The sequence below is a fragment of the Coregonus lavaretus genome, assembly GCF_964263955.1.
Source record: "Coregonus lavaretus genome assembly, chromosome: 1".
NCBI classification, from domain to species: domain Eukaryota; kingdom Metazoa; phylum Chordata; class Actinopteri; order Salmoniformes; family Salmonidae; genus Coregonus; species Coregonus lavaretus.
In genome coordinates this window covers 34,753-50,000 of record NC_139988.1, presented here as the reverse complement: position 1 = coordinate 50,000, position 15,248 = coordinate 34,753, and the positions used below count along the sequence as shown (strand labels likewise).

The following is a 15,248-nucleotide window of genomic DNA, read 5'->3' as shown; positions in this document are numbered from 1 at the left end:
CATTACAGAGTCCCCACTGTTTTAAGAAATAATAAATGGCACACTATTCCCTATTTCGTGCACTACCTTTGACCAGGGCCCATAGGGCTCTGTAGTGAATTATTTAGGGAATAGGATGCCATTTGGGACAGTGTCTTGGGTTTAGCCATGCTTCTCTGACAGATACTAGGGAGACCACTTTTATTGCTTCTGAAACAATGCTTTTAGCTTGTAAAATATCATACAGTGTAAGAACACATAGCAAGGACACATTGCAGTGAGGGAGACAGTTCTAGGAGGAGGTACTGGTACGTACGCTGTGTAGTGTATTGTGTGTGTGAGTGTTTGTGTGTGTGTGTGTGTGTGTGTGTGTGTAAGTGAGTGAGTGCGCGTGTGACACATATTCCTGTTAAGCTATCTTGGCAGGTGTGGCATTAAGGCAGTAGATAATGTGTATGCCAACCCCTGCCAGTCTAAAACATTTATGAAAGGCCATCCGCTGTGGCTTGTAATTTGCCCTTGAGAAGTGGAGCCAGAGCTGGGGGAGAGGACTAGAGAGGAGTTACGGAGGAGGCTGGCGCTCACTGTAGGGTTGCTCTTTCATTTGCATAAGAAATCACTCATGATCGTTGACTCTGACACACGTCAAGCATAAGTGCAAGGGGAGTAATGAAGTTGTTGGTTATTGATATGGTCGCATGAACCTCCACGGGATAATCGCTCAGACTAAGATAATGTTTTACATTTTAGGTGTGGTGGTTAGGTGCGTGATGGGATGATGGGACGTTTGGACATATTTTAGTTTCAAGTTACAGTTTGATGAATGCTTGCATCGCTTCACGATCACTGTTCATTGTCTGTACCTTGCATAATTTCCTCACTGTACATGCAGTATTCTATGTAGTGTTGTTTTTATGATACAAGCTTCACTATCGTTAAACATGTTGAACCTTAACCCCATATCTAACACTCAAGGCTTCATACAATATCAGGACCTTTAAGACCTGTCCAAGGGCCCACAGCAACAGTAACCAAGCTCAACTATACTGTAAACACAGACCATAAAACATATTCACATGTGAGACCTGAATTACCATGACACAAACTCCATAATACAACCGCAGCAGAACGTCACATACTCTATACGACGTCACATGATACTGTATAAGAGTCACATGATTCTGTATAAGAGGTCACATGATTCTGTATAAGAGGTCACATGATACTGTATAAGAGATTACATGATGCTGTATAAGAGGTCACATGATACTGTATAAGAGGTCACATGATACTGTATAAGAGGTCACATGATACTGTATAAGACATTAGAGACAGTTCTACAATCAGAAGACTGATTAAATAATAATAATGATCTTTAACATTTGACACTTTAGTCATCTAGCAAACGCTCTTATCCAGAGCGACTTACAGTAGTGAGTATATACATTTTCGTACTGGTCACCCGTGGGAAACGAACCCACAACCCTGGCGTTGCAAGCGCCATGCTCTAAGCCACAAAGGACCATTTGGTGGGTGCTTATATTTGTCCTGTTTCAACCAGTCAGGGATCTAACTCATAATCATGTCATTGTTTGAGAAGCTCATCACCACAGAAATAAAATATTTATATTAAATATTAATCTATTCTAATGATTCTACTTCTATGCTCGTCACCATGGTAATAACAGGTTGTGTTCTACTGAGTCCCAGCCACTTTCTCTCCCTGTGTCAGCACAATAACTGTTAATCGGGAACGTCATGAAATGGATTTACATGGCCGAGCAGCCGCACACAAGCCTACGATCACCATGCGCAATGCCAAGCGTCGGCTGGAGTGGTGTAAAGCTCGCCGCCATTGGACTCTGGAGCAGTGGAAACGCGTTCTCTGGAGTAATGAATCATGCTTCACCATCTGGCAGTCTGACAGACAAATCTGGGTTTGGTGGATGCCAGGAGAACACTACCTGCCCCAATCCATAGTGCGAAATGTAAAGTTTGGTGGAGGAGGAATAATGGACTGGGACTGTTTTTCATGGTTCGGGCTAGGCCCCTTAGTTCCAGTGAAGGGAAATCTTAACGTTACTCCATACAATTACATTCTAGACGATTCTGTGCTTCCAACTTTGTGGCAACAGTTTGGGGAAGGCCCTTTCCTGTTTCAGCATGACAATGCTGAAGGGCGGCAGGTAGCTTAGTGGGTAAGAGCGTTGTGCCAGTAACCGAAAGGTCGCTGGTTCTAATCCCCGAGCCGACCAGGTGAAAAATCTGTCGATGTGCCCTTGAGCAAGGCACTTAACCCTAAATTGCTCCTGTAAGTCGCTCTGGATAAGAGCGTCTGCTAAATGACCAATTTATTTATTTTTATTTTATTTATTTAATGCCCCAGTGCACAAAGCAAGGTCCATACAGAAATGGTTTGTCGAGATCGCTGTGAAAGAATTTGACTGGCCTGCACAGAGCCCTGACCTCAACCCCATCGAACACCTTTGGGATGAATTGGAATGCCGACTGCGAGCCAGGCCTAATCGCCCAACATCAGTGCCTGACCTCACTAATGCTCGTGGCTGAATGGAAGCAAGTCCCTGCAGCAATGTTCCAACATCTAGTGGATAGTCTTCCCAGAATAGTGGAGGCTGTTCTAGCAGCAAAGGGGGGACCAACTCCATATTAATGATGTTCGACGAGCAGGTGTCCACATACTTTTGGTCATGTAGAGCAGATGGAAATAGATACCGCCCTGAAGACTAAATCTATTCTTGACAATCTATTCTTATTGTTCCCTCGTTTAGAAAAAGAGGGAGACGATCATTATGATGACTAAGACAGGAAACAGCCTGATGAATATCTAATATGCATCAATATTGCCTTATTTATTTTTTTACAAACTGATTCTATCTGAACTATCAAGCAAGATGTATAGAATATTTCAATCTATATCTATAAACCGTCATGAATTGTTCGGAATCTTAAAAATAGTTTAAATGTCATTTCTGATCATCAACAACGTATTCCCTAAATGTACTGTACAGATGTAGGATCGAAATTTAAGCCAGTTTGCTACAAAAGGAAAATAATCCTGCAGCAACAGGAAATGTGAATTATTATGTGGACTATAATTAATGGACATTTTTGTAGGGAATGATACATTTTTAGTAAGAGAAAATCAAATCTGAAATTTCAAAGTGGAAATTACAAACTTCAGAAGCCTTTTTAGACCTCAAATACACTACAAGTTTTAAATGTCCTGCATTGCAGGAAAGTTCTCCTGCAGGAAAGTTCTCCTGCAACAGGGTGATCAAATGAAGATCCTACATTTGTAATCAGTCGCGTTTGAAAGGCAACACGTGACCATGGGGAATTACCTTTTTCACAAATACATGTGACGTTCTGTCCATTCCCAGTCTCAGCGCAGTTCACTGTGTGTTCTTGGCATATTCCTAGTGAGCAGAGGTCCATATCCACAGAGCAGTCTTCCCCTTGAAACCCTGCAACACACACACACACACACACACACACACACCATACACACACACACACACACACACACCACACACACACACACACACACACGATACAAACATAAAAAATCAGTTTCTTCCATCAAGTGAAAAATACAAGATACTGGAGGATAAAATGAAATAAGAATACAGCATTTAGCAATATGAACTCAATGAAGACCATGACATGGAACTCACTGTGCACCACAACGCTCTACTTTGAGACAATGTCCTTAAAATGTCCTTGTTAAGCTATGAGGAGCCATTAAGTAGAGGAGAATGCACTACTCTAAAACGTGGGACAATTTCCTTTCCTTGAGGAAGCCAAGCCACCACAAAGTTAGGAATTCACAAAATGATTTTAAAACACATTTATGGCTGTTTTATGTTTTATCAGCTAAAGACATCCTTTCTCTAGTAGATTGATGTGAGGCATTGATTCTTCCTACTGGCAATCTACCTGCTGCCCAGTATGCTAATAGAGAGAGTGAGTGAGTGAGTGAGTGAGTGAGTGAGTGAGTGAGTGAGTGAGTGAGTTAACCACCGACATAAAGACCCGTCCAGCCTCTCTCGCTACTGATCTATATCACATTTGTCTACCGAAGCAGATGCAGCGCCTACATGTCATTGATAGATGGGGCCGCGTCGATAACATTCGTTCTAAATAAAACCCCAGCCGCTGTGTAACTGATACCTGTTCAATAACGCCAGTAAATAAGGCTGGCTAATATATCATGTCTCATAATGGAACACAGTATGACCTTAATGAATGCCTGAATGGACCTAATCTACCAATGGTCGCATCCCAAATTACACCCTATTCCCTATGTAGTGCACTACTTTTGACCAGAGACCTATGGGCAATGAGTAGGGAGTAGTGTGCTATGTAGGGAATAGGGTGCCATTGGGGATGCAGAAAATCTCTCTCTGCTCCCAAATTGGCGCTCTGTGAGATAAAGATGCTGCCTAATTGGAAAACATATCACAAATCGAAAGAGCCAACTACACTAAGAAGAAGATGCCGACTGTGGCCTGATGTGCTTTCTGGCCATTAAATAATCAATAGTAGCAGCTATCAAAGTCAACAACATCTCACAATGTCACCTCACCGGTGCAAATGTTTGGCTTGAATTGCATAGAATCTATTATTAACACTTCATTGAGGATATAGGTTAGAGACCTAAATAATGAAATAATTGTTAACATTTTACAAACTATGGGTAAATTATACACTTACTGTTCTTTAACATGTGTAGTAGTTGTTAACCTACGTTTCCATGATGGCACATTGACAGCGTAAGTGGGTTTAGAAATGTATTAACTATCAAGGCATCATTACTTTCCCCATTTTTCCTCCAATTGCAGTGTATGATATTCCATTTTGAAGCGCTGAGTCTGTGTAAAAAAACACAATTTAGATGATGATAATTTTTTACATAAGACCGAAATGAGATGGGGAGTCGTATATTAACACTAGAGCCAGCAGGACTTGAGGCATACAAGAAGCAGCCATATTGACTTACTATAACCCATTTTCATGGATAACCTAATAGAATTGAAACATTGTAACTTACATTATATTAAAAAGACAAATGGATGTCACATCAGTTCAACTACTCTTGAAGTATCTGCTGTGTTACCCCGAGTTGCTAACCAACAGCTAATGCCTCCAACAAAGTATTTCACAAGTGTTTAATAACCAATTGTGCGTGCAATTCACTTGGAGGTTAATGTTGCATGAAGGAATGTCGCACTTAGTGTGCATCACAAATTGCACCCTATTTCCCTATATAGTGTACTACTTTTGACCAGAGCCCTACGCTTTCCCCTATCGGCCCTGGTAAAAGTAGTGAACTACATAGGGAATAGGGTGGCATTTGGGACACAGCCTTACAGTGCCCGCTGTCATCTCCAAATGGGACTACCTACTCCCTGTTCCTGCCACAGCCCACAGTTACCTTTAGACTACTGTAGAGAATACAGCCCACAGCTACCTTTAGACTACTGTAGAGAATACAGCCCACAGTTACCTTTAGACTACTGTAGAGAATACAGCCCACATCTACCTTTAGACTACTGTAGAGAATACAGCCCACAGTTACCTTTATACTACTGTAGAGAATACAGCCCACAGTTACCTTTAGACTACTGTAGAGAATACAGCCCACAGTTACCTTTATACTACTGTAGAGAATACAGCCCACAGTTACCTTTAGACTAATGTAGAGAATACAGCTCACAGCTACCATTAGACTACTGTAGAGAATACAGCCCACAGCTACCATTAGACTACTGTAGAGAATACAGCCCACAGTTACCTTTAGACTACTGTAGAGAATACAGCCCACATCTACCTTTAGACTACTGTAGAGAATACAGCCCACAGCTACCATTAGACTACTGTAGAGAATACAGCCCACAGCTACCTTTAGACTACTGTAGAGAATACAGCCCACAGTTACCTTTAGACTACTGTAGAGAATACAGCCCACAGCTACCTTTAGACTACTGTAGAGAATACAGCCCACAGTTACCTTTATACTAATGTAGAGAATACAGCTCACAGCTACCATTAGACTACTGTAGAGAATACAGCCCACAGCTACCATTAGAATACTGTAGAGAATACAGCCCACAGTTACCTTTAGACTACTGTAGACTTTAGAGAATACAGCCCACAGTTACCTTTAGACTGCTTTAGACTTTAGAGAATACAGCCCACAGCTACCTTTAGACTACTGTAGAGAATACAGTCCACAGCTACCATTAGACTACTGTAGAGAATACAGCCCACAGTTACCTTTAGACTACTGTAGAGAATAGAGCCCACAGTTACATTTAGACTACTGTAGAGAATAGAGCCCACAGTTACCTTTAGACTACTGTAGAGAATACAGCCTACAGCTACCTTTAGACTACTGTAGAGAATACAGCCCACAGTTCCCTTTAGACTACTGTAGAGAATACAGCCCACAGTTACCTTTAGACTACTGTAGAGAATACAGCCCACAGTTACCTTTAGACTACTGTAGAGAATACAGCCCACAGTTACCTTTAGACTGTAAAGAATACAGCCCACAGTTACATTTAGACTACTGTAGAGAATACAGCCCACATATACCTTTAGACTACTGTAGAGAATACAGCCCACAGTTACCATTAGACTACTTTAGAGAATACATCCCACAGCTACCATTAGACTACTTTAGACTGTAGGGAATACAGCCCACAGTTACCTTTAGACTACTTTAAACTGTAGAGAATACAGCCCACAGCTACCATTATACTACTTTAGAGAATACAGCCCACAGCTATCATTAGACTACTTTAGACTGTAGAGAATACAGCCCACAGCTACCATTAGACTAATTTAGACTTTAGAGAATACAGCCCACAGCTACCATTAGACTACTTTAGACTGTAGAGAATACAGCCCACAGCTACCATTAGACTACTTTAGACTGTAGAGAATACAGCCCACAGCTACCTTTAGACTACTTTAGACTGTAGAGAATACAGCCCACAGCTACCATTAGACTACAGCCCACAGCTACCATTAGACTACTTCAGACTGTAGAGAATACAGCCCACAGTTACCTTTAGACTACTTTAGACTTTAGATAATACAGCCCACAGCTACCTTTAGACTGTAGGGAATACAGCCCACAGCTACCATTAGACTACTTTAGACTGTAGATAATACAGCCCACAGCTACCTTTAGACTACTTTAGACTGTAGAGAATACAGCCCACAGCTACCTTTAGACTACTTTAGACTGTAGAGAATACAGCCCACAGCTACCATTAGACTACTTCAGACTGTAGAGAATACAGCCCACAGCTACCATTAGACTACAGCCCACAGCTACCATTAGACTACTTCAGACTGTAGAGAATACAGCCCACAGTTACCTTTAGACTAATGTAGAGAATACAGCCCACAGCTACCTTTAGACTACTGTAGAGAATACAGCCCACAGCTACCTTTAGACTACTTTAGACTGTAGATAATACAGCCCACAGCTACCATTAGACTACTTTAGACTGTAGAGAATACAGCCCACAGCTACCATTAGACTACTTTAGAGAATACAGCCCACAGCTACCATTAGACTACTTTAGACTGTAGAGAATACAGCCCACAGCTACCTTTCGACTACTTTAGACTGTAGAGAATACAGCCCACAGCTACCTTTAGACTACTTTAGACTTTAGAGAATACAGCCCACAGCTACCTTAAGACTACTTTAGACTTTAGAGAATACAGCCCACAGCTACCATTAGACTACTTTAGAGAATACAGCCCACAGCTACCTTTAGACTACTGTAGACTGTAGAGAATACAGCCCACCGCTACCTTTAGACTACTTTAGACTGTAGAGAATACAGCCCACAGCTACCATTAGACTACTTTAGACTGTAGAGAATGCAGCCCACAGCTACCTTTAGACTACTTTAGACTGTAGAGAATACAGCCCACAGCTACCTTTAGACTACTTTAGACTGTAGAGAATACAGCCCACAGCTACTATTGGACTACTTTAGACTGTAGAGAATACAGCCCACAGCTACCATTAGACTACTTTAGAGAATACAGCCCACAGCTACCTTTAGACTACTGTAGACTGTAGAGAATACAGCCCACCGCTACCTTTAGACTACTTTAGACTGTAGAGAATACAGCCCACAGCTACCATTAGACTACTTTAGACTGTAGAGAATACAGCCCACAGCTACCTTTAGACTACTTTAGAGAATACAGCCCACAGCTACCTTTAGACTACTGTAGACTGTAGAGAATACAGCCCACCGCTACCTTTAGACTACTTTAGACTGTAGAGAATACAGCCCACAGCTACCATTAGACTACTTTAGACTGTAGAGAATACAGCCCACCGCTACCTTTAGACTACTTTAGACTGTAGAGAATACAGCCCACAGCTACCATTAGACTACTTTAGAGAATACAGCCCACAGCTACCTTTAGACTACTGTAGACTGTAGAGAATACAGCCCACCGCTACCTTTAGACTACTTTAGACTGTAGAGAATACAGCCCACAGCTACCATTAGACTACTTTAGACTGTAGAGAATACAGCCCACAGCTACCATTAGACTACTTTAGAGAATACAGCCCACAGCTACCATTAGACTACTTTAGACTTTTGAGAATACAGCCCATAGCTACCAATAATATGCCTTATTTACTTTGAATAACTACTAAAATAGTGATTTTGTCAGACAGCATAGGCAGCAGCTCTATAGAGATGAGATGATGTCTTGGAATGAAATATTAAGGTAATCACATAAAACAAATATTTTATTAAAGTAAAGTAATGTGAATAAATGATGGTTAATAAGTGATAAGCAGTAATGGACAGTCACTACCATCATGGGATTTTTATGAATTGTTGTATTCTGTGTTGTTACAGCATTCAACCCACATAATGCATAGTGCATTTCAAATGAATGTCATTTTTTTATATTGAAACCGAAATCTGTGATATTTTTTAAATAATCTAACAGAAACCGACCCGGCCTCTTAAAGAACTAATCGTTCAGCACTAGGAACCAGGCTCAGAGGGGTGGCCAGTCCATTTGGCTGTACTGGGTAGAGAGGAACCAGGCTCAGAGGGGTGGCCAGTCCTCTCCTGGCTGTACTGGGTAGAGAGGAACCAGGCTAAGAGGGGTGGCCAGTCCTCTTCTGGCTGTACTGGGTAGAGAGGAACCAGGCTCAGAGGGGTGGCCAGTCCTCTCCTGGCTGTACTGGGTAGAGAGGAACCAGGCTAAGAGGGGTGGCCAGTCCTCTTCTGGCTGTACTGGGTAGAGAGGAACCAGGCTCAGAGGGGTGGCCAGTCCTCTTCTGGCATTGCCGGTGGAGATTATAAAAGAGTACATAGCCATTAAGGCTTGATCGTTCTTCAAGATGTTTGAACGTTTATAGATGACCAGCAGGGTCAAATAATAATAACAGTGGTTGTAGAGGTTGCAACAGTCAGCCCGTCAGTTGGCTTTTCATAGCCGAGCATTCAGAGGTCGAGACAGCAGGTGCGGTTGGGGGGGGGGATAAAGGACTGAAGGCCTGAGAAAGCTCTACTGTGTATAACATAACATTTCCTCTGAGTTGTTTAAACTATATGTACCGAAAACTGTAAAAACAGAAAATCATTGAATCATTGTATTGTTTGTTTATCTGTCAAGTAATCCCGTAAGGCATGGGTCGCCAACTGCCGGTTTGACGCGAAAATAAAATGTCATTCATTCATTCATACAAGTAATATATTATTGCATCTCATTTGAGTATCAAAGTAGGCCTCTTAACACCCCTCTACAATACTCTCCTGAACCTAAACTCTCTTAACACCACTCTACAATAATCTCCTGAACCTAAACTCTCTTAGCACCCCTCTACAATAATCTCCTGAACCTAAACTCTCTTTGCACCCCTCTACAAATAATCTCCTGAACCTAAACTCTCTTAACACCCCTCTACAAATAATCTCCTGAACCTAAACTCTCTTAGCACCCCTCTACAAATAATCTCCTGAACCTAAACTCTCTTAGCACCCCTCTACAAATAATCTCCTGAACCTAAACTCTCTTAGCACCCCTCTACAATAAAAACGATGGTAATATGAAACTGGTAATCAATCAACATGTGCATTGAAACTGAGGAATCCTAAAGTGGCTATGAGAGAAACTCAGAAAGTTTGTCCTTAATGCAAATGGGAGGAGGAACAATGATATGCAGAATTTATGCAGATATCCTGCCATAATGATGAGGCAGAGAAAAATGACTCTAAGCAACATCAACCAGCAAACCACCCGAGACCAGCAAGCTTAAACACGAGAAAAGCATTTTTAATCTATTCTGCTGTATGTACTTTGTCGAATCTCATTTGACAAATAATGAAGTGCAAGGTTCTGTACACATTCACCACACTGCCAGAGTACAGCAGTAGGAGACTGTATCAGCAGACCTGGGTTCAAATACTATTTGAAATCATTCAAAATACTTACAGCGGTGATTGATTAAGCTTGCCTGTTGTGATGGAATCAAAAGAAAAGTACCAAAAGTACAAACCCCGTCCCCCTGGCACTCCAGGCAGGCTAAAGCAAACACTCAACATATCTAAAATCATATCTAATATCTGAAAGGTTTCAAACACTACTTGAACCAATGTCTATGTATCAGTTCCCTGGATTAGGGTGGCACTGTAGCGCTATATTTCTATAGAGTTAACATGGGTGAGAACACAAGGAGCTTGCTATAACGTATGTGTCCCAAATGGCACCCTATTCCCTATATAGTGCACTACTTTGGACCAAAAGTAGTCCCTGGTCAAAGGTAGTGCACTATATAGGGAATAGGGTGCCATTTGGGACTCATCCAATAGCTCAGATAACCACCTCAGATAACTATAACATTATAAATGACAATAACAATATTGCATGACGCTGAGAAATTAATGAAATATAAAAGGGATAAATTGAAATGAATCTCCCTGATTAAAATCACCCTGTAAAAGAAACAGACGGCTGTCTATTTGCACAAATCAAGACAAATATCACCGCATTACCAGTATGAGTTTAATGATCAATATGCCTGGAACACATTCCCTGATCCCAAATGGCACCCTATTCCCTATGTAGTTCACTACTTGGTCAAAAGTCATGCACTATATAGGGAGTAGAGTGCCATTTGGAGTGATCATTGTGGGTAAATTAATTCTAAACCTCTGTAGCGGCAATGTGTTCACAAAACACTGTGTTGTGCTTACAGAATTAAATAAATGACTTAATTCAATACATTAAATACATCTATGATTGTTACAAACAAGACTCCAGTAGTGTTGATTAAGCCACTCAAACATCAGAAATCGTATCAAAAATAGAGTAAATCTAAATGTATTATTTTATGTGAAAAGGAAAACAATGTGCTTGAAGAGGTGTGTAAATGTAAATGCCAACAAGTGTCCCAAATGGCCCCCTATTTCCTATTTAAAAGTAGTGCACTACACAGGGAATAGGGTGAATTTTGAGACACAACCAAGGTAAACACACACACAGCTTGTGGTGGTGCATTATTGTATTATAACTGTAGAATAAGAGGCAGCTTGTGGTGGTCCATTATTGTATTATAACTGTAGAATAAGAGGCAGCTTGTGGTGGTCCATTATTGTATTATAACTGTAGAATAAGAGGCAGCTTGTGGTGGTGCATTATTGTATTATAACTGTAGAATAAGAGGCAGCTTGTTGTGGTCCATTACTGTATTATAACTGTAGAATAAGAGGCAGCTTGTTGTGGTCCATTATTGTATTATAACTGTAGAATAAGAGGCAGCTTGTGGTGGTCCATTATTGTATTATAACTGTAGAATAAGAGGCAGCTTGTGGTGGTCCATTATTGTATTATAACTGTAGAATAAGAGGCAGCTTGTGGTGGTGCATTATTGTATTATAACTGTAGAATAAGAGGCAGCTTGTTGTGGTCCATTACTGTATTATAACTGTAGAATAAGAGGCAGCTTGTTGTGGTCCATTACTGTATTATAACTGTAGAATAAGAGGCAGCTTGTGGTGGTCCATTATTGTATTATAACTGTAGAATAAGAGGCAGCTTGTGGTGGTCCATTATTGTATTATAACTGTAGAATAAGAGGCAGCTTGTTGTGGTCCATTATTGTATTATAACTGTAGAATAAGAGGCAGCTTGTGGTGGTCCATTATTGTATTATAACTGTAGAATAAGAGGCAGCTTGTGGTGGTCCATTATTGTATTATAACTGTAGAATAAGAGGCAGCTTGTGGTGGTGCATTATTGTATTATAACTGTAGAATAAGAGGCAGCTTGTGGTGGTCCATTATTGTATTATAACTGTAGAATAAGAGGCAGCTTGTGGTGGTCCATTATTGTATTATAACTGTAGAATAAGAGGCAGCTTGTGGTGGTCCATTATTGTATTATAACTGTAGAATAAGAGGCAGCTTGTGGTGGTCCATTATTGTATTATAACTGTAGAATAAGAGGCAGCTTGTGGTGGTGCATTATTGTATTATAACTGTAGAATAAGAGGCAGCTTGTGGTGGTCCATTATTGTATTATAACTGTAGAATAAGAGGCAGCTTGTGGTGGTCCATTATTGTATTATAACTGTAGAATAAGAGGCAGCTTGTGGTGGTCCATTATTGTATTATAACTGTAGAATAAGAGGCAGCTTGTGGTGGTCCATTATTGTATTATAACTGTAGAATAAGAGGCAGCTTGTGGTGGTCCATTACTGTATTATAACTGTAGAATAAGAGGCAGCTTGTGGTGGTCCATTATTGTATTATAACTGTAGAATAAGAGGCAGCTTGTGGTGGTCCATTACTGTATTATAACTGTAGAATAAGAGGCAGCTTGTGGTGGTCCATTATTGTATTATAACTGTAGAATAAGAGGCAGCTTGTGGTGGTCCATTATTGTATTATAACTGTAGAATAAGAGGCAGCTTGTGGTGGTCCATTATTGTATTATAACTGTAGAATAAGAGGCAGCTTGTGGTGGTCCATTACTGTATTATAACTGTAGAATAAGAGGCAGCTTGTGGTGGTCCATTACTGTATTATAACTGTAGAATAAGAGGCAGCTTGTGGTGGTCCATTATTGTATTATAACTGTAGAATAAGAGGCAGCTTGTGGTGGTCCATTACTGTATTATAACTGTAGAATAAGAGGCAGCTTGTTGTGGTCCATTACTGTATTATAACTGTAGAATAAGAGGCAGCTTGTGGTGGTCCATTATTGTATTATAACTGTAGAATATGAGGCATCACCAGCTGACAAGCAGTAGTGAAACAGCATGCCATGCAATATTCAAAACCCAACATACATGCAGTGGAAGATGGTAAAAGTCAATTTCAATTGCAAATGATGCCATCATGCCGTACATCAAAATAACATTAGTGTACCTCAGGTCTGTTTGTCCTTCTCATTCTGTTGAGCATTAAAAACACCAAGACATTATGGGCTGCTCTCATCTGTTGGTCTAATTTCATATGATTGTTTTCTACTACTTTGCTTTCTGAGGCTTGTAAAATGTAAAAGCATTTCTGAAAATGACTACATTATTGCAGCATCAGGCATTTACATTATAAATAACTTGTTACCATGCGTCGGTTGCACCTGTGATGCACAGGTGCGTCTTCTTCAGTACGTGTGTATTTAATTGGTTTGTAAAGCGTGGATGAAGGCGTAGAAGCTGGAACCTGGACTCCTTGTTTTGTAGAGTACTTTCACCTTTTGTATTCTTTCGAGCATGAATTCAATGCAGAATATTCTCAGCCTCGGTTTTTAAAATGTTATGGTTCGAGTGTACCTTTTGAACTTTACAGATATATTTTTTTTTTTATCTCAGGCACCAGCTACCATTCATTCTAGTCCTTCAAACTCCTTCAATTTAAATGATAAAGAATTGCCTGAACCATTTTGGAAAAGCATAGCGTGCACACACACACACACACACACACACACACACACACTGCACAAGTTCTATTCATAGTCTACATTGTCCCTGTTAAGAAAGAAGAACAAAACCAAAACATCAATTTGTCCTTGTTCCCGGAAATCCCACAAAAATATAACTATATCAATTTTTTTAAACATTTGGAGCTAGCCCAATAGAGATGCTAAAGATGATGGACATCTGAAGCATGGTTGTGAAAATGGGGTTAACCTTGCAGAGACCCTTTTTCTGTTACATTTATTCTATCTATAAAGTAAACATCGCAAGCCACTTATCTAATTCAATTCCCGGAAAACGCAAACCAGATTAAACACACCTTAGTCTCCGAATCTGCCGTAGAAATCTGAGCAATAATGGATGTTTGATGACACACTGGGGGGTCTGTTTCCTCTCCACTTCAACTTCAAGTAAATGACGGAGAAGTTTGTTTCGTACATTTTCAACCGAAAATTTACAATGATGTATTTTACTACCGTGTTTTATTGTCATGTGATAACATTAGGAGACTAGTGATATATGTTTTTGGGGCTGGGGATACTGCATATGGGGCTAAATCGAATTATGTATGTAATTATGTCCTTGAGCTGTTCTTGTCTATTCATGTTCTGTATTATGTCATGTTTCATGTTTTGTGTGGACCCCAGGAAGAGTAGATGCTGCTTTTGCAACAGCTAATGGGGATCCTAATAAAATACCAAATGGCTATTTTTCCAGGTGCATTGCATGTAGTATACTGGTGATTATATCATACTAGGGTCAAGAATGTACATCTGGAAAATTGTATTGTGTTATTGTTAAATATTTATTGTAACCTTTATTTAAACAGAAAGTGACCACTCTATTGTATATTCACGCCATTGTAAAGTGCAAGGATGCCAATATATCAGACTGTAACTGTAAACACAGCATGATTTATATACCACTACACATACCAACTATTTTCAACATTCATGTCATCATAAAGACCCTATAATGAATTCAATTATAGGATAGATTATATTCAATGATAGGATCTGTATGCATTTAATGGCCAAATGTTTCATTGTAACACATAGCTACTGTGCCTTCAGAATGTATTCACATCCCTTGACTTTTTTTTCCACATTTCGTTGTGTTACAGACTGAAATGTGTAATTGTCCTACACACAATACCCCATAATGTCAAAGTGGAATTATGTTTGTTGTTTTTTTAATTCATTTTGGGTATTTTATTAGGATCCCCATTAGCTGTTGCAAAAGCAGCAGCTAGTCTTCCTGGGGT

At 40.1% G+C, this 15,248-nt stretch overlaps 1 pseudogene across 1 annotated transcript in view; it reads right to left on the bottom strand.

The window, feature by feature from the left end:
* The window catches only part of LOC311118553 (protein eyes shut homolog), a 154,492-nt pseudogene that overhangs the window by 107,534 nt on the left and 31,710 nt on the right, over window positions 1–15,248 (bottom strand). Inside the window, exon 7 of the transcript in view lies at window positions 3,342–3,464. The product of the transcript in view is annotated as a protein eyes shut homolog (transcript). The remainder of the gene's footprint in view (window positions 1–3,341; window positions 3,465–15,248) is intronic.